Source organism: Oncorhynchus clarkii, chromosome 5, assembly GCF_045791955.1.
Source record: "Oncorhynchus clarkii lewisi isolate Uvic-CL-2024 chromosome 5, UVic_Ocla_1.0, whole genome shotgun sequence".
In the NCBI taxonomy this organism is placed as follows: domain Eukaryota; kingdom Metazoa; phylum Chordata; class Actinopteri; order Salmoniformes; family Salmonidae; genus Oncorhynchus; species Oncorhynchus clarkii.
The window spans coordinates 76,085,184-76,111,897 of NC_092151.1; the positions used below are offsets into that span (position 1 = coordinate 76,085,184).

Sequence of the window (26,714 nt, forward strand, 5' to 3'; positions counted from 1 at the left end):
CAAGTACTTGTATGAGGTGACTACCTCAAGCTCTAAACCCAAACCACTTGACCTTTGTTTTGGAGGTGTTGCGAACAAGGTTAAGGCTATGTGAAGACTCAATAGCGCATTGAAGCCAAATTAAGTAAGTTAAGATGGCATCTCGTGGAGACATAACATTCGCAGTTTGAGCTACTCCAGGAAGTGGCGTTGCAGGCTAGCTAGGAGATGAGGGAAGACTGACTGCATCACTTCTTGTTTTTATAAGAAACATTAATGTGTTGGAAATTCCACATTGTTTTCATAGTCAACTTACACAAAGCACTGACACACACACACTTACCCCACCAGGCATGCCACCATGCTGGACACATGAACTTAAAAAAATTTTAAAAAAAATTCTGATAAAAACTCGTTCATTGCATCCGCCGTGGAGCCCAGTCTCATAATATTACCATCTGCCCCAACTGCTTGCCGTAGTTTTGAAGTAATCACGAAAAAACTGGCTATATTTTAAGGCATTTTTCACTCTGCCAGCTCATATTAGTTCTATTGAGGTTTAGGTTTCAAAAAACAAATAAAGCACTTTTGTGTGTATATACTGACATGTGTGTATACTGATTTTTCCATTCACTATAATGGGGGATCCTGTTTGCTGCTAACAATGCCTACAGTACCACGGTCGGCCTTGAACTACCGCAACTTCAATGAGAGGGCAGTCGTTCTCCCCTGATTCAAACTGATGCAAGAAACTGACTGACTTTTTGTTGCTGCAACAGTAGGATCACCTCATGTGACTTCTCTTTTAACTCTAGCCGTCCGTTCAAGCAGAGCTTCCATTTCACTCCAAGCTGGTCTGGAAAACCCATTAGAGACACTGCAGACCCCAGACTGAACATAATAAGTAGCTATTAGGTACTCTACACTATTGCAGCGTAGGAGGGACCGTAAATGCAACATGGTTTCCAAAGCGCAGCAGCCTTATCCTGAATCCAGGAAACGAGGCAGAATTGTTTACTTAAGCAATAAGGCACGAGGGGTGTGGTATATTGGCCATATACCACAAACCCCCGAGGTGCCTTATTGCTATTATAAACTGGTTACCAACGTTATTAGAGCAGTAAAAATAAATGTTTTGTCATTCCCATGGTATACGGGCTAGTATAGCACGGCTGTCAGCCAATCAGCATTCAGGGCTTAAGATAAACTGAGATTAGTAAATTTAGTACTGTGGTCGTATGTAGCAAGCATCTAGGAGTAGGAGTGCTGAGCTAGGATTAGTCCCCCAACCATGTAAACTTGTGAATTGTAATCTAAAAGGCTAAACTGATTCTAGCACTCCTATACTGAGACACTTGATACATATGGCCCCTAGTCACATCTAATGCAAAATTATTACAATTATTAATCAAAAGTGTTAAAAAGGGCTATTATACAGTGGGGCAAAAAAAGTATTTAGTCAGCCATCAATTGTGCAAGTTCTCCCACTTAAAAAGACGAGAGAGGCCTGTAATTTTCATCATGATGAATATTATGAAAATTACAGGCCTCTCTCATCTTTTTAAGTGGGAGAACTTGCACAATTGGTGGCTGACTAAATACTTTTTTTGCCCCACTGTAAGTCCCTCCTATCTAACAAAGGGAAAAGCTGTCTAATGAAGGATGTCCAGTGCTGGCCGCAAACCACCCAGAGACCAGTGACTTGCATGCTCTGCTACTCTTACGCCGGGTCAAGTATAAATCACCTATTAAATGCAGCTAATGTGTCTGAATGAGCGTCTCCAACCACCTCTTCTCAGTTCCTTAGTCCATCTGGACAACTACCCATCCAGAATATGAGTTCTGTTTTTGCAATAGGAAATTGAGAAGCTTCATAACCTAAAATTACACTAATCTGGCTGCTCTCATTTCAATAGTTCACTGAATGAAGTACACTCTTAGAAAAAAAAGGTGCTATCTAGAACCTAAAACGGTTCTGTGGTTGTAATTATAAGAACACTTTTTGGTTCAAGGTAGAACCCTTTTGGTTGGTGTTTCCTCCAACACATTGGCGCGGCTGGCTTCCGGGTTAAGTGGGCATTGTGTCAAGAAGTAGTGCGGCTTGGCTGGGTTGTGTTTCGGAGGACGCACGGCTCTCCCGAGTCAATAAGAGAGTTGCAGCGATGAGACAAGACTGTAACTACCAATTGGATACCATGAAATTGGGGAGAAAAAGGGGTCAAATAATATACAAAAATAAATAATAATAATACATTTTTAAAAAGAGTGTAGGCTGGCTTGTTCAGTCTAAACAAAGTTATGTTTCTCAACTGCATAAGACACCGATGATGCAGAGTAACTACTGTTGTTTATAATAAACAATGTGCTTGTCCAGAAGAGACCAATCTTCCCTCCCCACATCTCCTCTTGTGGAAGTGAGACGCCACGTGTCAATGCAAGGGATGCACACTAGGGATGCATGTATTGACTAGCTGTCTCTCTCTCTCTGTCTGTGTGTGTGTGTGTGTGTGTGCATGCCTGTGTGCATGCCTGTGTGCATGCCTGTGTGGTGTACTCCTGTGTGGCTCAGTTGGTAGAGCATGGCACTTGCAATGCCAGGGTTGTGGGGTCAAACCCTGAGGGAAACCAGTACAAAAATGTATGTACTCACTACTGTAAGTTGCTCTGGAATGGAATGTAAATGTGTGAACACAAACACATACTGATTACTTAATATAGTGACCGGGACTGACGAGCTACTCACTCTCCCCAACCATATGTGCACTGACCCCTAAGTAAGTCAATCCATATGCACACACAATCTCCTCAAACACAGAGCCAGACTCTCTGCTCATACACTTGAATGTCATCAGCATGTGTGATCTATATGAGTGAGTCACAACAACTGAGTACATATCAACATGCCTATTCCCTGGTCCTGCTTTTCTTTCTCTCTGAGTCAGTTCAGTTATTCACTGATATTGAGACTGAGGGCATCTTTAGGTTTGATTTGATATCATATTATGCTCAGCCTCACCTTGTTTGTTTTATTCACCTCACCATGACTCAGAGAGAATGACTTACAGGTCTCTCACCTGTCTCCCTACTTCTGACACCATGGAATAGGTACAAGCCCTTACCTCGGCTACTAAACACAGGCACAAGACCAGATATCAAATATATAGCTATTAAAAATGTGCACAACACTACAGCTGCCATCAAGCTTAACATAGCCTATCATGCCCCAGACTCTGCCTACCTTGCCCTACAAGGCTGCCAAACAACAATCCTCCTAGGAAATCTCTAAAGCAAGTATTTAGAAAGCAATTCAAATAGCTTTCTGACACAGATCTGTAATCTAAAGCTTTTTTTCAGCTCGTGTTTTATAACTACATTAATTATTACTTGTCCCATATCAGACATACTACTGTATAAATCTGCTATTTTTTCATCATAACAAGGCAAACAGTTATATCTACTTTTACAAAGTCAATAACAGTATTATAATGCATCAAAAGTTTCTGAAAACGGCTCCTAAAATGACAGAATTGCAGAACTAAATCTGCAAAAATGACAGAGAACTCAAACTAAAGGAAGATAGGTACATACTGCAAATGTATAAATCATCAAAAAAAATGCACATCCTTTCAGAAATGGCTGTAGACAGTTTGGTATCATGCTTTGCTTTCACATCAGTGATGCCACACTGGAACACAACTTGAAGTTGTTTAAGGCAGAGATACAAAACAAAATCATACAGCAAAGTGATGTTCAGCACTAAGGTGTGATATCTGGCAGGTCAGTTGTGTAATGTTAAAGTTCCTTCCCACCAGTGATCCTCTGACCATGTTGTCTACATCAGGTTGCACAAATAAATAGCCTAATACATAAGCCTGCATTACTGTTTACTATTTACAATGTTATAATACATTATTGAAATCAATTATCCAATGTGAATATTTTATGATTTAGTTAGTTATAAACAGTTATAAACCAGTTGCATATTAAAAGCAACAATGCTGACACTAATTGAGGGGTGATGGGTAGCTGTAGGTGTGCGCAAGGACCATGCAACTGGCCATGCGTGTTTGGTTTTGAGAGCTTGACAGCTTCAATATACTCAGAATCTTACGATTGCAAATAGCTTTTGGGATAGTTGTTCAGTCAGGAAAGCATAGGACGTCATTAAAGTTGATAAGAGGGAAAACAAAATGCTGAAGTTCATCACGGTTTATCCGAATAACTATTGTGTGTGCATTGGAAGAACATGTCATTGTTTGTTCTGTCACATCCCTGTCACAATACAGCCTATCACAGAATATCAGACATATTCTGCTGACCGGCAGGGATGTTCATATTCTGTGCCCTATTTTGCATCCTTGCAGTGCGGGGGTTGTGAGCAGGGGAGGGGACACAGCAATTATTTATCCCAGAGATGTTCAGTAAAACATGCAGATGATAAACACATACATTATTTTCATAAAACAATTACTATGTAGGCCTAATGTAACTTTTCTTTCTGTACATGTTTCACAACCTTTAACGCCTAAAGAAGAACTCTGACGTACCATGCAGAATATCCAGGAATCTCAAAGTAAACTTTGTTGTAAATTGTAGCTTGCTTGCCTTGCAGTGGTTCGAATGGATGCGATATGTATCCTTTCCTGGAAAACCCTCTCCGCGTTCTTGGAAAACAACGTTAGATGTCAGGTTAGAGAATTTGCCGAGTTTATGAATAGTGAGTCCACTACTATTACTTAAACGTTTTAAATACCTATCTCCGTTTTCACGAGGCACTTCATTTTGAGGGTTGGTCTTGTGGTGGGAGGAGGCAGCGAGGTAAACTAGCTAGCTACATAAGTCAACAGATTGGTTTTCATTGGAGAAGAACAGACAGTTGCTGCTGTCATTCCAGTGAAAGTATAATTATGGTTCAAACAGATTGCACATTACGACTTTAGGCAAACACAGTATAGGCTAATTGAACTATGAAAATAATTAAATAGTATTGTTATTATTGGGTTTAATAATAATGTTTGGTTCTCTTTATAAGCAGCATTTTCCAATGTTGTTATCGTTGTTTTATTTTTTCAAACTCAACACATAATAAGTCATTAGTTGTAATGACTTCCCCCTCAGGAAGTTGAAAAGGTTTGGCATGGGCTCTCAAATCCTCAAAAAGTTATACAGCTGTGGTATGGCAACAGCACAGCCCTCAGCTGCATGGCCCTACAGAGGGTGGTGCGGACAGCCCAGTCTGTAACTTTCTCACTCACATATAAGTGAACTTGTCTCAAAACTTTTGGTCCCCTAAAATGGGGGACTTTGTACAAAATGTGCTGTAATTTTGAAATCTTTCACCTGATATGGATGACAATACCCACAAATTAAAGCTGACAGTCTGCACTTTAACCTCATAGTCATAGTATAATTTCAAATCCAAAGTGCTGGAGTACCGAGCCAAAACAACACCAACAAATGTCACTGTCCCAATACTTTTGGAGCTCACTGTATATTTATTTTCCCTCATAGCAAGTCAGTTAAAGAACAAATTCGTATTTTATTTTCAATGATGGCCTAGGAACAGTGGGTTAACTGCCTTGTTCATGGGCAGAACGACAGATTGTTACCTTGGGGATTCGATCTTGCAACCTTTCGGTTACAAGTACAAGTATATCCTGATGCCTAGTCACCTTACCCCTATACATTTCTACCTCTATAACTCCAGTATCCCTGCACATTGTAAATATGTTATTGGAATTGACCCTGTTTATAGCTTCTTACTTTCTCGTGTTCTTCTTATTTCTTGTGTGTTTTTGTTCTACTTTATTATTTTTTGTGCTGCATTTACAGTTGAAGTTGGAAGTTTACATACACTTAGGTTGGAGTCATTAAAACTAGTTTTTCAACCACTCCACAAATTTCTTGTTAACAAACTATAGTTTTGGCAAGTCGGTTAGGACATCTACTTTGTGCATGACACAAGTAATTATTACAACAATTGTTTACAGACAGATTATTTCACTTATAATTCACTGTATCACAATTCCAGTGGGTCAGAAGTTTACATACATTAAGATGACTGTGCCTTTAAACAGCTTGGAAAATTCCAGAAAATGATGTAATGGCTTTAGAAGCTTCTGATAGGCTAATTGACATAATTTGAGTCAATTGGAGGTGTACCTGTGGATGTATTTCAATGCCTACCTTCAAACTCAGTGCCACTTTGCTTGACATCATGGGAAAATCAAAAGAAATCAGCCAAGACCTCAGAAAATAAATTGTAGACCTCCACAAGTCTGGTTCATACTTGGGAGCAATTTCCAAATGCCTGAAGGTACCACGTTCATCTGTTTAAATAATAGTACGCAAGTATAAACACCATGGGGCCACGCAGCCGAGATGCGTTCTGTCTCCTAGAGATTCACGTATTTTGGGGTCGAAAAGTGAAAATCAATCCCAGAACAACAGCAAAGGACCCTGTGAAGATGCTGGAGGAAACAGGTACAAAAGTATCTATATACAAAGTCAAATTAGTCCTATATCGACATAACCTGAAAGACCACTCAGCAAGGAAGAAGCCACTGCTCCAAAACCACCATAAAAAAGCCAGAGTACAGTTTGCAACTGCACATGGGGACAAAGATCGTACGTTTTGGAGAAATGTCCTCTGGTCTGATGAAACAAAAATATAACTGTTTGGCCATAATGATCATCATTATGTTTGGAGGAAAAAGGGGGAGGCTTGCAAGCCCGAAGAACACCATCCCAACCGTGAAGCATGGAGGTGGCAGCATCATGTTGTGGGGGTGCTTTGCTGCAGGAGGGTCTGGTGCATTTCACAAAATAGATGGCATCATGAGTGTGAAAAATTGTGTGAATATTTTGAAGCAACATCTCAGACATCAGTCAGGAAGTTAATGCTTGGTCGCAAATGGGTCTTCCAAATGGTCAATGACCCCAAGCATACTTCCAAAGTTGTGGCAAAATGGCTTAAGGGCAACAAAGTCAAGGTATTGGAGTGGCCATCACAAAACCCTGACCTCAATCCCATAGAACATTTGTAGGCAGAACTGAAAAAGTGTGTGCGAGCAAGGAGGCCTACAAACCTGACTCAGTTACACCAACTCTGTCAGGAGGAATGGGCCAAAATTCACCCAACTTATTGTGGGAAGCTTGCGGAAGGCTACCCGAAAGGTTTGACCCAAGTTAAACAATTTAAAGGCAATGCTACCAAATACTAATTGAGTGTATGTAAACTTCTGATCACCGGGGAATGTGATGAAAGAAATTAAAGCTGAAATAAATCATTCTCTCTTCTATTATTCTGACATTTCACATTCTTAAAATAAAGTGGTGATCCTAACTTACCTAAGACCGGGAATTTTTACTAGAATTAAATGTCAGGAATTGTGATAATCTGAGTTTAAATGCATTTGGCTAAGGTGTATGTAAACTTCCGACTTTGTTGGATTTGGAGCTTGCAAGAAAGGCATTTCACTGTCCTTGTGCTCTCCCTCAAGGTGTTGTTCCTTGGTTTTCTCTCTTCATGCCATTGATGAAGCCTACCAATGTCTACATGTTTATTACATGACTGTTGTATTAGCTTTGACTGGTCAAAAAAAAAATGAATCAACTGATTCTGTACACAAAAAAATTAAAGTTGGGACTAGTCAAATGTTCCATGTGCTCCCCTCCTCCCAGATAGCTATCATCTAGCAAGCATAAATCACTGTGTGTTTGTGTGTGTGTATATTGATATTATTAGCTGCATATATCTGTACCTACCTCGTCAAGTCGTCTCGTATCTCTGAACAAACAGATCTGTTTTGCTTTGATGTGATATCATCTCTCCACAGAGAGGGAGATGCTATATGGCAGGGTACAACACAAATGTCAGAGAGATGATTTGCCACTAATGAGCCGGTACCTGTGACAAGAGGGGAGGAAACTTTGTTTCGGAACACCTTGATGCCTTCACAACAACACTGATGTGCCGCTTCTGAGAGTTGACAAGCTAACGCTCAAAGGGCTCAAATCATTTTACGTCTCATACATATGTATGTATGTATGATGACAGTGAAAGGCCTGCTTATATTGTTGTATGTTTATTTGGTGTTCAATGTTTGGGCTGAGGGTAGGCCGACACCTCAGCAAAGAGAAAAATTAAGTGTGAATAAGGAAATAAAAATAGCATGATATCTTCTAATTTGGGGAAGTAAAAGTAGTACTATAGTTAGTAGCCTATTAGACAGCAGTAAAAAAATAATAATACATTGAGAATTGGATAAAAAGGGGCAGAGGGGCTGGGGTGAATTCTGTAATGAATTCTGTAATGAATTCTGTACATTTTAATATAAACCTGAAGAGTAAGGAAATACATAACCCCTGACCTCTGTCTCACAAAGAGTGATTATGTATTATGTGAGTCATGTATGAGCAACATGAAAAAGGCATCAAAGGTTGCCCATTGGACAATAGCTCACAGTCTGAATATAGTGAAAAAGTCAAGGACTAGCCAACATAATTGCACAGCATCTTCATCTTGTGCAGAGAAAGAAAATCCCAAATAATGAGAGAGACTATTGATTGTTGATAGATATATCAGAATCACTTTATTCACCAAGTACATTTACCCGGTTTTTAACTCAGTGAAGTGTTGCTGCCGGCAACAGACAAAATATGCAAACAGAATATAGACATCCACAAGTTAACAGAAACAGTAAACACACGAGCAGTGACCAAAACACTGTGGCTGTCAAATAATTTATGGAAACTAACAGTATATTAAATGCATGGTCCTTGCACGTCAGTTCTCCAGTTAGCCTTCGGCAGAGGAGTTTCTGCACCACACATAATGTAGGTAATACTACCCTCGTGTGGCTGTTTCCAAATAGCACTCCTCCTGATTCATACAAAGACAAGGCCAACAATTTTTTCCTCATCCTTCTGTTGTCATTTCAGTACTGTATTGTCAGACAAATGCTCATGTATTTTGTGGTTATTCAAAGCACTATTGGTAAGTTTGAATAAGTATTATTGGTGTATCAGAGGCACTTACAAAGAAACTTTGCTGAATGAACATTAATTACTTTTGATTCCCTATTTTTATTTTATTTTATTTTATTTCACCTTTATTTAACCAGGTAGGCTAGTTGAGAACAAGTTCTCATTTGCAACTGCGACCTGGCCAAGATAAGGCATAGCAGTGTGAACAGACAACACAGAGTTACACATGGAGTAAACAATTAACAAGTCAATAACACAGTAGAAAAAAGGGGAGTCTATATATACATTGTGTGCAAAAGGCATGAGAAGGTAGGCAAATAATTACAATTATGCAGATTAACACTGGAGTGATAAATGATCAGATGGTTATGTAAAGGTAGAGATAGAGATATTGGTGTGCAAAAGAGCAGAAAAATAAATAAATAAAAACAGTATGGGGATGAGGTAGGTGAAAATGGGTGGGCTATTTACCAATAGACTATGTACAGCTGCAGCGATCGGTTAGCTGCTCAGATAGCAGATGTTTGAAGTTGGTGAGGGAGATAAAAGTCTCCAACTTCAGCGATTTTTGCAATTCGTTCCAATCACAGGAAGCAGAGAACTGGAACGAAAGGCGGCCAAATGAGGTGTTGGCTTTAGGGATGATCAGTGAGATACACCTGCTGGAGCGCGTGCTACGGATGGGTGTTGCCATCGTAACCAGTGAACTGAGATAAGGCGGAGCTTTACCTAGCATGGACTTGTAGATGACCTGGAGCCAGTGGGTCTGGCGACGAATATGTAGCGAGGGCCAGCCGACTAGAGCATACAAGTCGCAGTGGTGGGTGGTATAAGGTGCTTTAGTGACAAAACGGATGGCACTGTGATAAACTGAATCCAGTTTGCTGAGTAGAGTGTTGGAAGCAATTTTGTAGATGACATCGCCGAAGTCGAGGATCGGTAGGATAGTCAGTTTTACTAGGGTAAGTTTGGCGGCGTGAGTGAAGGAGGCTTTGTTGCGGAATAGAAAGCCGACTCTTGATTTGATTTTCGATTGGAGATGTTTGATATGGGTCTGGAAGGAGAGTTTAGAGTCTAGCCAGACACCTAGGTACTTATAGATGTCCACATATTCAAGGTCGGAACCATCCAGGGTGGTGATGCTGGTCAGGCGTGCGGGTGCAGGCAGCGAACGGTTGAAAAGCATGCATTTGGTTTTACTAGCGTTTAAGAGCAGTTGGAGGCCACGGAAGGAGTGCTGTATGGCATTGAAGCTCGTTTGGAGGTTAGATAGCACAGTGTCCAAGGACGGGCCGGAAGTATATAGAATGGTGTCGTCTGCGTAGAGGTGGATCAGGGAATCGCCCGCAGCATGAGAAACATCATTGATATATACAGAGAAAAGAGTCGGCCCGAGAATTGAACCCTGTGGCACCCCCATAGAGACTGCCAGAGGACCGGACAGCATGCCCTCCGATTTGACACACTGAACTCTGTCTGCAAAGTAATTGGTGAACCAGGCAAGGCAGTCATCCGAAAAACGCTATTGGGACATGTTGAGAGCAGACCTGTCCACATAGCATAGAAAGATCTTTATTTGAGTGATGTTCCCATTTATTGTAGAATACAAAATACAGAGTTCCAATACAAAATATTACATTACAAACATGATGAGATTCATTTCATAAGCTTTCTAGTGAGACAGCTAAAATCGCGCTCTCTCTTACCTTTGCTAACAATTCCTGGTAAAAATGATTATTTTTTACACCTTTATTTAACCAGGCTAGTTAATTAACACATTCATATTTACAATGACAAAAAGCCTGGCAAGAGGCAAAATGCCTACTGTGGGGACAGGGGATAACCATTTGTAGTTTCATGGTGGGTAGAAAAGGAGTTGGATGCAGTTGAATCAGTGAAGGTAACCTGTAATGGACTTTCCCCCCTTTTTTCCTTCTTCTGACCAGAGGGAGTGGGTGCTCTGTCACGTAACTTAGGTCAAGATCTGATTCTTCCTTTGCTCTTAGGAACAGGGCACCATTGAAAGGAGTGATTTCTGGGGTAGCGTTAAGTGTGGAGGTGGAGCAAAAGATTCCTGATGAAGTGAAGTTGAAGATTCCTGATGTTTATGACGCCTGCCGTTTGGTGCGACGCAGACCTGATGGTGAGTGTGGGAGTGAAACAGAGGAGTCACAAGGTCATATTAGGATATATCAGTTATCCTGTTAGAGCTTTTCTGGTAAATCCACTGCTCTGTTTCAGGTGCAAATGTTTATGGTCATGCAGTGTAGGAGGGAGATTCCAAGATGTGGGAAGTGTGCAGGACTCATGAGACAGATGATTGTGTAGTTTCGGTGGATAAAATGGTGTGGGTCAATCAACTGTAAGGGTGCATATGATGCTGGGGATTGGAAGTGTCCGGTGCGAGAGAGGCAGGTTGAGGTAGGTTGAGTCAGAGTAGTGCAGAAGGTGTCGTATGCTGAGGCAGTGAAGAAAGTAGAGGATGGGTCAAGGGTGAGGAATTCTGAGAGGATCCCTGTGAATAGTAGATCTGTGCCAGCACAGAGGGATAGACCAATGAGTGATATATGCTTCAGTAAGTTTGGCTTCTTAGCGTTCACAGCAAGGGTTATCAACTGTACCTCAGAAATGGAACGTAAATGACAGAAAATACACTACAAAAGTATGTGGACACCCCTATAAATTAGTGGATTAGGCTATTTCAGCCACAATCGTTGCAGGTATATACAGGTATATACAAAAAAATAGAGCACACAGCCATGAAATCTCCATAGACAAACATTGTAGAATGGCCTGTACTGAAGAGCTCAGTGACCTTCAACATTGCACCGTCATAGGATGCCACCTTTCCAACAAGTCAGTTCGTCAAATTTCTGCCCTGCTAGAGCTGTCCCAGTCAACTGCCCTTTTGAAGTGGAAACGTCTAGGAGCAGCAACAGCTCAGCCATGAAAGTGGTAGGCCACACAAGCTCACGGAATGGGACCGACGAGTGCTGAAGCGAGAATTTTGTTTTGTATGTCCTCAACGATTCTGTGCTTCCAATTTTGTGGTAACAGATTTGGGTAACAGTTTTCCTGTTTCAGCATGACAATGTCCCCATGCACAAAGCGAGGTACATACAGAAATTGTTTGTCGAGATCGATGTGGAAGAACTTGACTGGCCTGCAAGGAGCCCTGACCTCAACCCCATTGGGATGAATTGGAACGACGACTGCGAGCCAGGCCTAATCACCCAACATCAGTGCTAACCTCACTAATGCTCTTGTGGCTGAATGGAAGCAAGTCCCCGCAGCAATGTTCCAACATCTAGTGGAAAACCTTCCCGGAAAAGTGGAGGCTGTTATAGCAGCAAAGGTGGGACCAACTCCATATTAATGCCCATGATTTTCTGACATCTCATTCTAAAAACAGTACTTGTGGGTAGGAGATTTGACTTCAGAAGAGTCACAGTGTGTGTTCTGTGGCAGTGTCCAGTCCACTCAGGTTGTTGGCCTGGGGTAGGATCAGAGAGGGTTAAAGTAGTGAAATAAGGTGATGGGTTTTAATGAGTATAGGGTTAGTTGGTAGGGTAATTAAAATACATGTATATTTTTTGTTTTGTTTATTTTCCCGGTTCTCATTTTGTATCACAAAGTGTAATGGCTCTTTATTATAGTTCAGTTGGGGGCAGTAATGCAACATATGGATGTCGTCCAGGTTTGGCCATCATTGTAAATAAGAATTTGTTCTTAAACTGACATGCCTAGTTAAATAAAGGTAAAGAAAAAATATTCAACACCCCATTCAACACCCTCTACAATTTATTTGCAGTACTTCTCTGCAGCTGCCACCACGACTTTCTGTGACTGGCTATGGATGCTAAGAAACTCACCTTACTGAAGCAGATATTATTCCCGTTACTCTCTATTGCTCTTCACTGCTTCAGCATACAACATTTTCAGTGCTACTCTGACACTGGCAACCTCAACCTGCATTTCTATCACTGGACACCTCAAATCTCCAGGCCCACAGCTAACACATACAACTTTCTCCACCGATACTACATATTCCTTCATCTCATGCCCACTTCACACATCTAGGAATCTCCCTCCTAGACACTGCTGCAACATGACCATAAGCTTGGACCAAAAACACTGTAGTATTTTTGGATAACTGACACATCCTAACTTGACCTTGTCGGTCTTCTCCATTTCACCACGCACTCCACTGGGTCCACGTCGCACCAAACGCAGGGCGTCACAGATACCAGGAATCTTCCATTTCAGCTGATCCTCCTCAACACTTAATGCCACCCCACGTTACCACTCCTTCCAACGGCGCCCTGCTCTGAAGAGCAAAGCAAGTCACAGCGCCATTCCCTCTGGACAGAAGAATCACAGTAAATCATCACGAGCCCATTTGAGTTACTTTCACCGACTCAACAGTCCCCAACCTCTTCTCCACCCAACCTGACACCACATATGGATCAGCCAGAAAACAAGGATCCATTCTCTCCACAAATCTCACTCCCACTGGGCCAGAATCATCCTTGTCATTATCAGGAAGAGGCTCAAACTCAACGGTCCTCACCGCACCTGACTCAACAAGTATCCTCACGCTCGTCAGGTTACATCTCTAAGCTACTAGAGCACGTATCCCTCTTTTTGCACTTGGCGACAACCTTCCTCACCCCACCGCTTTCATTTACACTCAGCTCCTTCTCTGCGGTCATCACTACACATTCCAGTTAATTCATCCTCACTCTTGTCACGTTAAATTTCCTTCTGTCGCTCTTGTTCTGTTCTGTGTAATCCTCCGTTCCATATTCACTCAAAACATTATCCACTTTTCTCCTTTTTTCTTGTCGGGGCATTTTCTCCTTCATCATATCTTCCAGAAGGCTTGTGCAATCCCCCACTCCATATTTACTCATATGTTCCACGTTCCTCCTTTTTTTCCTGTCCACCATCTTACCGCCGACATCCATCTTCCTTCGAGCAGGAAGTTCTTCCCTTCTTTTTCTTTGATGAGATTTAACAGAGGTTGGCATCCAATAAGTGTTGCATTACCGCCACCTACTAGACTGGAGTAACTCCCTTATACTTTGCTTGGAAAAAATAAAAAAAATAAACAAATACCCTACACTCACTAAAAACATCTCAATCCACCTATTTAAATCCATCTAGTCCTACTTCAGGCCAACAGCCTGAAAGGACAGGACACCACAACTCAACACACCCTGTAACTCTTCTGACGTTAAGTCTCGCAAATAGCTCTCTGTAGCTGCCGCCACATCCTCTGTTTTCTGCAACATACATTCCATCCCATAACCATAGCTATAAATGTAATCTTACTGAAGCATGTATCACTTGTTGGCCTATCCCTCTGTACTGATAAAGATCTACTACTCACACCACTCCTCTCAGGATCCCTCCCCTTTGACCCATTTTCCTCTACTTTCTTCACTGCCTCAGCATACGACAACTTCTGCAATACTCTAACCCTGGAAGCCTCAACCTGTCTCTCTTGCAATTAACACATACCACTACTTTCCCCAATGCTACACATTGCTTTGTCTCATGCCCTTCTGCACACTTCTCAAACCTAGGAACATCCTCCTACACACTGCTGCCACATAAGCTTGACACCTGTAAAAACGTAATGTATTCAGCACAAAAGCTCATACTTATATATCCTAACATCACTTTGTCTGGTAAAGACTCAACATCAAAACTCAAAAGAGCAGATGACTCTTCTGTTTCACCACTCATGCCACCCTGTCTGCGTTGCACCAAACGACAAGCATCACAAACACCGGGAATCTTCCCCTTCAAATTGGTGAACTTTCACATTTACCACTACCCCAGTAATCACTCCTTACATCTCTTGTCCCCATTCGTTTAACGCGGAGCGCCTGCTCCCTCTGACCAGCAGAAACACAAACAACTATTACAAGTCCACTTCTGGTTACCTTCACCAATTCCACAGCACCCATCATTGTTTTCACCCACCCTGAAACCACAAATGGATCAGCCAAGAGGCAAGGGTCCACTTTTTCACAAAATGACACTCCTATCATCACAAACTCATCTTTATCCTGACCCTCGGTGCAAGCCTCGGGCTCTGAGAACTTCACCACACCTACCACCTCCAATACTACACCTACCACCTCCAATACACCTACCACCTCCAATACTTCACTCACCTCACTCACTCATCTTCGATCTGGCATACAGCTCACTCTACTTACACTTTCTACCATTCTCCATTTTTAACCAATTCAGGCTCACCCTCTTCTTCCCGTTCTCTCTGACCTCCTCTGCCTCTCTTTTTTCCTCCATTTTGCCACTGTAATCTAAGTATATGTCTCCTCGTGATAATGCTATCCATCTTCTGACATACATCTTGTTCTTACCCAGCTGATTTAAATCCAAACCCTTCGTAGTGGTGTGTGCATTTTCTTTTTCCGGCCACCCTCTCAAGTTCTTCCCAGTCCACCATTGTACTTGATGGATGAATTAAGGTCACTAATTAGTAAGGAACTCCCATCACCTGGTTGTCTAGGTCTTAATTGAAAGGGGAAAATGTTTTTGAGGTTTTGTAATGGTTAGGTTGTTAAGAATGCACTGATAATAGTGGACGCAGGTGGCATTTCTGCTACCTACCCAAAAACAATTTTATATCAGAGTTGTTCCTGTTGTCATAGAGATAGATGGAGGACTCATAATGGATATAACCTGTTTTAGCATCAACATTGCCATTGAAGGCTTCCACCATTTTAAAGTAGTCAACTGGGTCGGGATTCCATGAGATGGGAGCAATCAGCCAATGAAGAAGAAAATGTATTACTTTAAAAAGGAGGACGCCACATACAATATAATGGCAGATACAAAGATTAGCCCTCTAACTCTATGGCCCACGAGTATCTACCCTCTCATTGGCTAGAATGGTCCCACCTGATCTCACCTGCCTTCCATCTTTGAGGACATGTATTTCCATTGTTAGAGCGGTCACTCAAATATCATGTCAATATAATCAAAGAGGAAGAGGCGAAGCGAGAGGCCCAACTCGGCCCAAAATCTGTCTTCTCTAGCAGATGGTGTTTTTTCGCCAAGCAAGCAAGCAATGAAGGTCAATGAGTGAATTTGACATTTGGTCAACAAACATTTTTATGGCTTATCATCAATCAATCAATCAAATGTATTTATAAAGCCTTTTTTACATTAGCTAATGTCACAAAGTGCTGTACAGAAACCCAGCCTAAAACCCCAAACAGCAAGCAATGCAGATGTAGAAGCAGGCTAGGAAAAACTCCCTAGAAAGACCAGAACCTAGGAAGAAACCTAGAGAGGAACCAGGTTCTTAGGGGTGGCCTCTTCTGGCTGAGGCGGGTGGAGATTATAACAGAACATGGCCAAGATGTTCAAACGTTCATAGATGACCAGCAGGGTCAGACAATAATAATCACAGTGGTTGTAGAGGGTGCAACAGGTCAGCACCTCGGAGACAGGGAGACAGAGAGACAGAGAGAGAGAGAGAGAGAGAGAGAGATGAAGTCAGAAGTTTACATACACCTTAGCCAAATACATTTAAACTCAGTTTCACAATTCCTGACATTTAATCCCAGTAAAATGTACCTGTTTTAGGTCAGTTAGGATCACCACTTTATTTTAAGAATGTGAAATGTCAGAATAATAGAAGAGAGAATGATTTCAGCTTTTATTTCTTTCATCACATTCCCAGTGGGTCAGAAGTTTACATACACTCAATTAGTATTTGGTATAGGATTGAGGTCCGGGTTTTGTGGTGGCCACTCCAATACCTTGACTTTGTTGTCCGTAAAACATTTTGCCACAACTTTGGAAGTATGCTTGTCCATTTGGAAGACCCATTTGCGACCAAGTATTAACTTCCTGACTGATGTCTTGAGATGTTGCTTCAAAATATCCACACAATTTTTCACCCTCATGATGCCATCTATTTTGTGAAGTGCACCAGTTCTTCCTGCAGCAAAGAACCCCCACAACATGATGCTACCACCCCCGTGCTTCACGGTTGGGACAGTGTTCTTCGGCTTGCAAGCCTCCCCCTTTTTCCTCCAAACATAACAATGGTCATTATGACCAAAAAGTTATATTTTTGTTTCATTAGACCAGAGGACATTTCTCCAAAAAGTACGATATTTGTCCCCATGTGCAGTTGCAAACTGTTGTCTGGCTTTTTATGGTGGTTTTGGAGCAGTGGCTTTTTCCTTGCTGATATTGGAACCGTTTTACTGTGCATATAGATACTTTTGTACCTGTTTCCTCCAGCATCTTCACAATGTCTTTTGCTGTTGTTCTGGGATTGATTTGCACTTTTCGCACCAAAGTACGTTTATCTCTAGGAGACAGAACACGTCTCCTTTCTGAGCGGTATGATGGCTGCGTGGTCCCTTGGTGTTTATACTTGCGCACTATTGTTTGTACAGATGAACGTGGTACCTTCAGGCATTTGGAAATTGCTCCCAAGGATGAACCAGACTTGTCTACAATTTTCCTTCTGAGGTCTTAGCTGATTTCTTCTGATTTCCCCATGATGTCAAGCAAAGAGGCACTGAGTTTGAAGGAAGGCCTTGAAATACATCCACCGGTACACCTCCAATTGACTCAAATTACGTCAGTTAGCCTATCAGAAGCTTCTAAAGCCATTACATCATTTTCTGGAATTTTCCAAGCTGTTTAAAGGTACAGTCAACTTAGTGTATGTAAACTTCTGACCCACTGGAATTGTGATGCAGTGAATTATAAGTGAAAGAATCTGTCTGTTAACAATTGTTGGAAAAATTACTTGTGTCATGCACAAAGTAGATGTCCTAACCAACTTGCCAAAACTATAGTTTGTTAGCAAGAAATTTGTGGAGTGGTTGACATCTGACTTCATCTGTAAATTCACACAGGACACCGGATAAGACGGGACAAATACTCCAGATATAACAGACTGGCCCTAGCCCCCCGACACATAAACTATTGCAGCATAAATACTGGAGGCTGAGACAGGAGGGGTCGGGAGACACTGTGGCCCTGTTCGACGATACCCCCGGACAGGGCTAAACAGACAGGATATAACTCCACACACTTGCCAAAGCACCGCTCCCACACCACTAGAGGGATATCTTCAACCACCAACCTACTACCCTGAGACAAGGCCGAGTATAGCCCACGAAGATCTCCCCCACGGTACGAACCCGAGGGGGCACAAACACGGACAGGAAGATCACGTCAGTAACTCAACCCACTCAAGTGACGCACCCCTCCTAGGGACGGCATTGAAGAGCACCAGTAAGCCAGTGACTCAGCCCCCGTAATAGGGTTAGAGGCAGAGAATCCCAGTGGAAAGAGGGGAACCGGCCAGGCAGAGACAGCAAGGGTGGTTCGTCACTTCAGTGCCTTTACGTTCACCTTCACACTCCTGGGCCAGACTACACTCAATCATAGGACCTACTGAAGAGAGGAGTCTTCAATAAAGACTTAAAGGTTGAGACCGAGTCTGCGTCTCTCACATGGATAGGCAGACCATTCCATAAAAATGGAACTCTATAGAAAGCCCTGCCTCCAGCTGTTTGCTTAGAAATTCTAGGGACAGTAAGGAGGCCTGCGTCTTGTGACTGTAGCGTACATGTAGGTATGTACGGCATGACCAAATCGGAAAGATAGGTAGGGGCAACCCCATGTAATATTTTGTAGGTTAGCAGTAAAACCTTGAAATCAGCCTTTGCCTTGACAGGAAGCGAGGCTAGCATTGGAATAATATGCTAAATTATTTGCTATGTGAGACGTATTTGATCAAATATAAGTTTTGTAATGCTTAGGTTGTTACGAGTGTACTGATAAGTAGGACACGTGACATCCCGTCAACTTTGAGAAAAATAACTTTATATCAGACATGTGCATTTGTTCACACGCGTAGCTGCCTTCTCATTGGCTCGCCTCTCGCCTCCTCTCGACTGCCTTTGTATTTTCATTGTTAGAGATCCCACTTGTGTATCTGGTCAATATAATGGATAATCTGTGATTTAATAGACAATCTTTGCTACGCGACCCGTGGCCCACAAGCAGGGGTAAAAGTAGAATTCATTTCTTCCAGGTATGGGACTTCCTATAGCCAACTATTTTTATGGGCTTAATCATAGAATTACATATAGAATCCCTATTAATTCCATAAGATCGATGTTGGCCATGTTGTTAAGACTTGTAATTTTACTTTCAAAATGTATTACCTTTTATTATGGAATAAACACAACCCGTCATGATGTATTCAAATGATTGTCAAACAGTCACTTCAAAGGGCTTCTTTACTAGACAATCTCCCAACAGTAGTGAATGGAAAGAGACATTTGTTACACATAACACCAAAAAATGTCATGTCTTGGTGTCTTTCAGTGTTTTCGTCAAACCACATCGCATTTTGGAGCATAGGTTATACCACCTATTTTGAAGTTAATTCGCTAATTTTGGTCATGATAAAAAGTGATGTAAAAAAGCCTACAGTTTTCTTGACATTTTGTTTTAATTATTGTCATAGGCTCATGTCTTACTTTTATGGCGTACCCTCACTATTTATTTTTGCCAGTCCGCCATACCGCCTAACTTTCACTCCTATAACCCAATGTGAGAGTGCCAGCAGCCCCACATAGGAACTATGGTTGTTTTTGTTATCCTATCCCACCATGGCAGAGATTCTCAATTGGGAAAGAGTCTGTCCTCTCCAAGACTTGACCGTCCAGAAACTGATAAATGGTCCAGTGATCAAGGAGAGAATCAATTAGTTAGTAGGCGAATGAAAGAGTCTGCTCCCCTCCTCGATTAGCTACTTCGGCAGAGGATGGGAGTGTTTTATTCTCGATGGAAGTGTTTTAAAACCCACCACACTTCCAATCAAGTGAAAATAAATATTTTGAGAGAAGGAGAGTGGAGAAGGAGAGTTTCATTTCATACAAGCGTATTTTGTTTCAATGTTTACTCTCTCACCTTCGCTCCTCTTCTTCTTCTTCTTCTTCTTCTTCTTCTCTTCTTCTTCTATGGTATACTGGCAATCACATATTTGAATGTGCATCCCGCCACCTACTATACGGGATGGAAACAGGATTCCCCCAAAACACTGAACTACCAAAAAACAACCAAAAAATGTATAAATCAAATAAATCAAATAACTTTTCTGTTAAAAAATAAATGTAAAAAACTGATCTGATCCCTACACAGGCTCAAGGGGAACCTGGGAGGGCATGTCTTCCGGCACCAGTACCCCTTTCAAGTCTTCCGGTGTAAAATCCTTGAATCCCAAAACCTTTTCTACTGCAGCCACAATAAGGTCTAGTTTCTACGACTTCTTTGAGACTTATGCTGTACAGTTTATAACTATGGCAATGAACGCAACAAAATCCACCTTTTTAACACACAGGGTATCTTTTGTCTGACAGCAAATATTTCCTACAGGCTGTGGGGTATCCACTACCATCTCTTCACTAGCATCACGCATAGGAGATTCGATTGACCACTAACTTTTCCCACCTCAATTTCCTTCACCATTACAGGGCACTCCAGGAACTCAGGGTCATGATCACCACCACAATTGCAACACTGGCGTCCTTCTACACACCTTTCTTCAGTATACTTTGTTCGTCTGCACACACTTGAAACACCTCCAAATCCTTTAAAATCCTTACACTGCAGTGGTTTGGGCTGATGAAAGCTCTTAAGGCGTATCTTACATAACCAAGCTTCACATGCCTAGGTATTTGCTCTTTATCAAAAAACAACAGGACTAACAGACTTTCTTATTTTTCTCCATTCACCCAGTGGGTCAGACGCCGGGCACCAACCACACCAGGAATTCTCTTCAGGTATTCAACCTGAACATCCGTCGTCACCCCTGAGATGACGAGTACTACAATGGCGCTGGGGAGGGACAGCTGCCGTTTTACGGGCTCCTAACCAACTGTGCTATTTTGTGTGTTTTTTCACATTGTTTGGAACTTATTTTATACCTAATGTTGCTTCTACCGTCTCTTATGACCAAAAAGAGCTTCTGGATATCAGAACAGCGATTACTCACATAGAACTGGACAAAGATTTTTTCTTTAATGAGTCCGATGCGAAATATATACTGCTTCTTCGAGACCAGGCTAAAATCCCCATCATTCGCGTGAAGAAAAGATGGAAATACAGGGGGCGGAGATCCTGTGCCTTCTGAGAATTCATTGATGAGTGGGTAAACCCACCTATTTCATCCGTTTTATTGGTAATTGTGCAATCACTGGAGAATAAACTGGATGATCTCCGTTCGAGAGTATCCTACCAACGGGACATTAAAAACTGTAATATCTTGTGTTTCACGACATGGAATTTACGACATGGATAATATACAGTTGGCTGGGTTTTCCGTGCATCGGCAGAACAAAACAGCTACATCTGGTAAGACGAGGGGTGGGGATGTGTGTCTATTTGTCAATAACAGCTGGTGCGCAATGTCTAACATTAAGGAATTCTCAAGGTATTGCTCGCCTGAGGTAGAGTACCTCAAGCTGTAGACCACACTATCTACCAAGAGAGTTTTCATCTATATTTTTCTTAGCCATCTATTTACCACCACAAACCCATGATGGTACTAAGACTGCACTCAACGAGCTGTATAAGACCATAAGCAAACAATAAAATGCTCATTCAGAAGCTGCGCTCCTGGTGGGGACTTTAATGCAGGCAAACGTAAACCATTTCACATCCTTTCTACCAGCATCAGAGAAAAAATCTGAGATTTTGCGTACCAACTGTCAAGTGTCTTCACTGACATTTTCAACCTCTACCTGACTGAGTCTGTAATACCGACATGTTTCAAGCAGACCACCATAGTCCTTGTGCCAAAGAAAGAGAAGGTAACCTGGCTAATTGACTACTTTCCCGTAGCACTCACGTCGGTAGCCAAGAAGTGCTTTGAAAGGCTGGTCATGGCTCACATCAACACCGTCATCCCGGAAACCCTAGACCCACTCCAATTCGCATACGGCCCCAACAGATCCACAGATGACACAATCCCAATCGCACTCCACACTGCCCTTATACTCAACACAGGGGCCTTTCAGGGGTGCGGCTTAGTCCCCTCCTGCACGACTTCAACACCATCATTAAGTTTGCTGACGACACAACAGTAGTTGGCCTGATCACAGACAACGATGAGACAGCCTATAGGAGGTTAGAGACCTGCCAGTGTGGTGCCAGGACAACAACCTTTCCCTTAACATGAGCAAGACAAAGGAGATGATTGTGGACTACAGAAAAGGAGGGCCAAATGCCCCCATTCACATCGACAGGGCTGTAGTGGAGTGGGTCGAGAGTTTCAAGTTTCGTGGTGTCCACATCACCAACAAACAATCATGGTCCAAACACACCAAGAAAGTTGTGAAGTGGGCACGACAACGTTGTTCCCCCTTCAGGAGACTGAAAAGATTGTCATGGGTCCCCAGATCTTCAAAAGGTTCTACAGCTGCACCATCGAGAGCATCCTGACTATTTACATTGACCCCCCTTATTTTTACACTGCTTTTATTATCTATGCATAATCACTTTAACCCTACCTATATGTAAAAAGGACTCTGACTAACCCGTATCCCCGCACATTGACTCGGTACTGGTACACCTGGTATATAGCCTCGTTAATGTTATTTTATTGTGTTAATTTTTTATTTTCATTTATTTAGTAAACATTTTCTTAACTTATTCTTGAACTGAATTGTTGGTTAAGGGCTTGTAAGTAAATATTTTACGGTAAGGTCTACTTTTTGTATTCATTGCAAGTGACAAATAAAATTTGATTTGTTTTTTGACGGGTGCTCTACTCCGAAGCTCAAAACACAAAACTTACGTTGTCCGGATTCTTTTCAGGCCGACTGCAATCTTCCTCTGCTCTTCAGAAATAGAATTAATCAAAATAATACCACTCCTGGTCACTCTGACAGACTGCACTTTTCCAAGCGCATACTTCACAATTTTTGACAACTCAAACGGGTTTCCCACATATGCATCCTTACTCAACAAATGCATACCAACGAGAAGTTATTCATTATCATTTACACACGTATGCTCCACTCCAATTTGAGACAATTTCCTTTTTGTTCCAGTTTTTGATATTACTGTTGTCCATTCAGAACATTAGTCTTCACAAAATGTACTTGACGTGCTGCTTAATTCTAGCACAGCATCCACTTCCGCCATCTTCCCCCTCATCACTGTCTCCCGGCAGAATCAGAGCCTTCGCTCCTCGATTACCTCTGACCCTTTTCATAAAGATGTGAGGAGAGGACAGAGGAGAGGAGGCGAGCAAAACCAATTGAGATTCTCCCCATATGTTTGGCATAAAATTAATTACAAGGAGTTGAAATGATAGCACAAACAGACTGACACTCAGGTTTACCATATCTCTCCTACCATGACAGAACGTATTAGAGAAGTTTGAACCCTAATCATCTACTCTTCGACCACACCTTACCAGTGTTGGGGAATAGTAAAATTACTAGTTGAACTACATTTAGTTAACTACATTTTGTAATACCTTGATGGCAATTGAACTAAATTCAAATATTGTTAGTGTTACCAGTAGTTTATTATTTTTTGTCATGCAGTGGTGTAGCAAACTACTGGAACTACACAGTACTTTTTTTGCAAAAAGTTTTAAAAATATATTCTCAATAAGCCGGATGTGGAGGTTCCTGGGCTGGTGTGATTACACATGGTCTGTGGTTGTGAGGCCAGTTGGACATCCTCCCAAATTCTCTAGAACGACATTGAAGGCAGCTTATGGTAGAAAAATGAACATAACATTTTCTTTCAACAGCTCTAGTGAACATTCCTGTAGTCAGCATGCCAATTCCATGCTCCCTCAACTTGAGACATCTGTGGCATTGTGTTGTGACAAAACTGCACATTTAAGAGTGGCCTTTAATTGTCCCCAGCACAAGTGGCACCTGTGTAATGATCATGCTTTTTAATATGCCACAGCTGTCAGGTGGATCAATTATCTTGACAAAAGAGAAATGCTCACTAACAGGAATATAAATACAGTGCCTTCGGAAAGTATTCAGGCCCCTTGAATTTTTCCACATTTTGTTAGGTTACAGCCTTATTCTAAAATGTTTTTAAAATATTTTTTATAATTATTTTCATCAATCTACACACAATACATACCTCATAATGACAAAGCAAAAACAGGTTTTTAGACATTTTTGTACATTTTTTAAAAACCAAACATTTGAAATATTACATTTAAGTAAGTATTCAGACCCTTTTCTCAGTACTTTGATGAAGAACCTTTGGCAATAATTACAGCCGCGTATCTTCTTGGGTATGACACTACAAGCTTGGCACACTTGTATTTGCGGAGTTTCTCCCATTCTTCTCTGCAGACTCTCTCAAGCTCTGTCAGGTTGGATGGGGAGTGTTGCTGCACAGCTATTTTCAGGTTCAAGTCCAGGCTCTGCCTGGGCCACCCAAGGACATTCAGAGACTTGTCCCGAAGCCACTCCTGCGTTGTCTTGGCTGTGTGCTTAGGGTTGTTGTCCTGTTGGAAGGTGAACAGTCGCTGCAGTCTGAGGTCCTGAGCGCTGTGGAGCAGGAGCTCTTGATATACTTTGCCCCATTCATCTTTGCCTCGATCCTGACTACTCTCCCAGTCCATGCCACTGAGAAACACCCCCATAGCATGATGCTGCCACCACCATGCTTCACCGTAGGGATCGCGCCAGGTTTCCTCCAGATTTGACGCTCTTTGAAGCCAAAGAGTTGAATCTTGGTTTCATCAGATCAGAGAATCTTGTTTCTCATGGTCTGAGATTCTTTAGGTGCCTTTTGACAAACTTCAAGTGGGCTGTCATGTGCCTTTTACTGAGGAGTCTGACCACGTTACCATTTAGGCCTTATTGGTAGAGTGCTGCAGAAATGGTTGTCCTTCTGGAAGGTTCTCCAATCTCCACAAAGGAACTCTGGAGCTCTGTCAGATTGACCATCGGGTTCTTGGTCACCTCCCTGACCAAGGCCCTTCTCCCCGATTGCTCAGTTTGGCCAGGTGGCCAGAGAGCCAAGAGTCTTGGTGGTTCCAAACTTCTTCCATTTAAGAATGATGGAGTCCACTGTGTTCTTGGGGACCTTCAGTGCTGCAGACATTTTTCAGTACCCTTCCCCAGATCTGTGCCTCAACACAATCCTGTCTATGAGCTCTTTGGACAATTCCTTCGACCTCATGGTTTTTGCACTGCTATGCACTGTCAACTGTGGGACCTTATATCGGCAGGTGTGTGCCTTTTCATGTACAATCAATTGAATTTACCACAGGTGGACTCCAATCAAGTTGTAGAAACATCTAAAGGATGATCATAGGAAACAGGATGCACCTGAGCTCAATTTCAAGTCACATAGCAAAGGGTCTGAACACTTATGTAAATAAAGTATTTCTAAAAACCAGTTTTTCGCTTTGTTATTATGGTGTATTTTGTGTTGATTACTGAGGATTTGAAAAAAATGTCATCCATTTTAGAATAAGGCTGTAACATAGCAAAATGTGGAAAAGTCAAGGGATCTGAATACTTTCCGAAGACACTGTAAATGTGTTTACAACATTTTAGATAAATAAGCTCTCGATGGTGCAGCTGTAGAACCTTTTGAGGATCTGGGGAGCCCTGCCAAATCTTTTCAGTCTCCTGATGGGGGGAACGGCGTTGTCGGGCCCTCATCACAACTTTCTTGGTGTGTTTGGACCATGACAGTTTGTTGGTGATGTGGACACCACTTTTCATAAGTGTAGTTAAACCACTGGGAACGGCTTTGATCACAGAAATAAACTCTCTGAAAGGTATTGGAAACTCTTGCAATGTTATAAATTGTTCACATGTGAGAATATTACCCTTGTTGTCGAAAATATTAAGAACAAAGTCAATATTCCTCTCATGCCAGCTGGGGTAGAACAATGACTTATTCCTTACAGTTATGTCTGAATTATTCCACAAAAGAGCTTTATGAGGGGAAAAATTGTGCAGGAAACATATTTTCCAGGCCAGTAAAGCTTGTTGGTGAAACCTAGCCAATTTAGCAGGTAATCTTTCAGGAATATAATTACATTTCAGTAAAAATGTAAGACCTCCCAATTTATTAAACACATTATTTGGAATGAAATGCCATATTGAATCAGTATCGAGCAAACATTTTTTCAACCAGTTTATCTTGAAAGTGTTATTTAAGTCAACAAAATCCAACACTTCTAGACCGCCTTCAGCTCTTTTGTTAGAAAGGACATATTTTTTTAGTTTGTGAGACTTATTTTTCCAGATGAAGTCAAGAAAGGTCTTATTGATCTCTTTACAAGTAGCTGGATTTACACATAACAATAATGAGGGGTACACAAAACGAGACAGTCCCTCTGCCTTGGACAGAAGTACTCTCCCAAGTATAGAAAGATCTCTTTGTAGCCAATTATTAAATATATTTTTAGTTCTCTTAATTTTAGGAGAGAAATTCAAATGTTGTCTAAGTGGTTTTTTGACAGATGTATTCCTAAATATTTAACACAGTCCTTTACAGGAATATTTTCAATTTCTTTGTCATCAGAGTCAAATAAACATAAGATTTCACATTTAGAAACATTCAGTTTTAATCCTGATGCAATAGAAATACAGTTATAGCATTAAGGGCATGTGCGACCTGGAGAGCAGTATCATCAGCCAGTTGGGAAATTTTGATTTATAAAA

The 26,714-nt window shown here is 41.6% G+C and overlaps 1 protein-coding gene across 1 annotated transcript in view; it reads right to left on the bottom strand.

The window, feature by feature from the left end:
- Window positions 1-4,781, bottom strand: part of LOC139409402 (transforming growth factor beta receptor type 3-like) — a 140,087-nt gene extending 135,306 nt beyond the window's left edge. The window contains exons 1-2 of the mRNA XM_071154513.1: window positions 4,733-4,781; window positions 4,585-4,643 (exon numbers count right to left, since the gene is read on the bottom strand). The gene's annotated coding sequence lies outside the window, so the exon portion shown is untranslated. The remainder of the gene's footprint in view (window positions 1-4,584; window positions 4,644-4,732) is intronic.
- Between the last annotated feature and the right edge of the window lie 21,933 nt (window positions 4,782-26,714).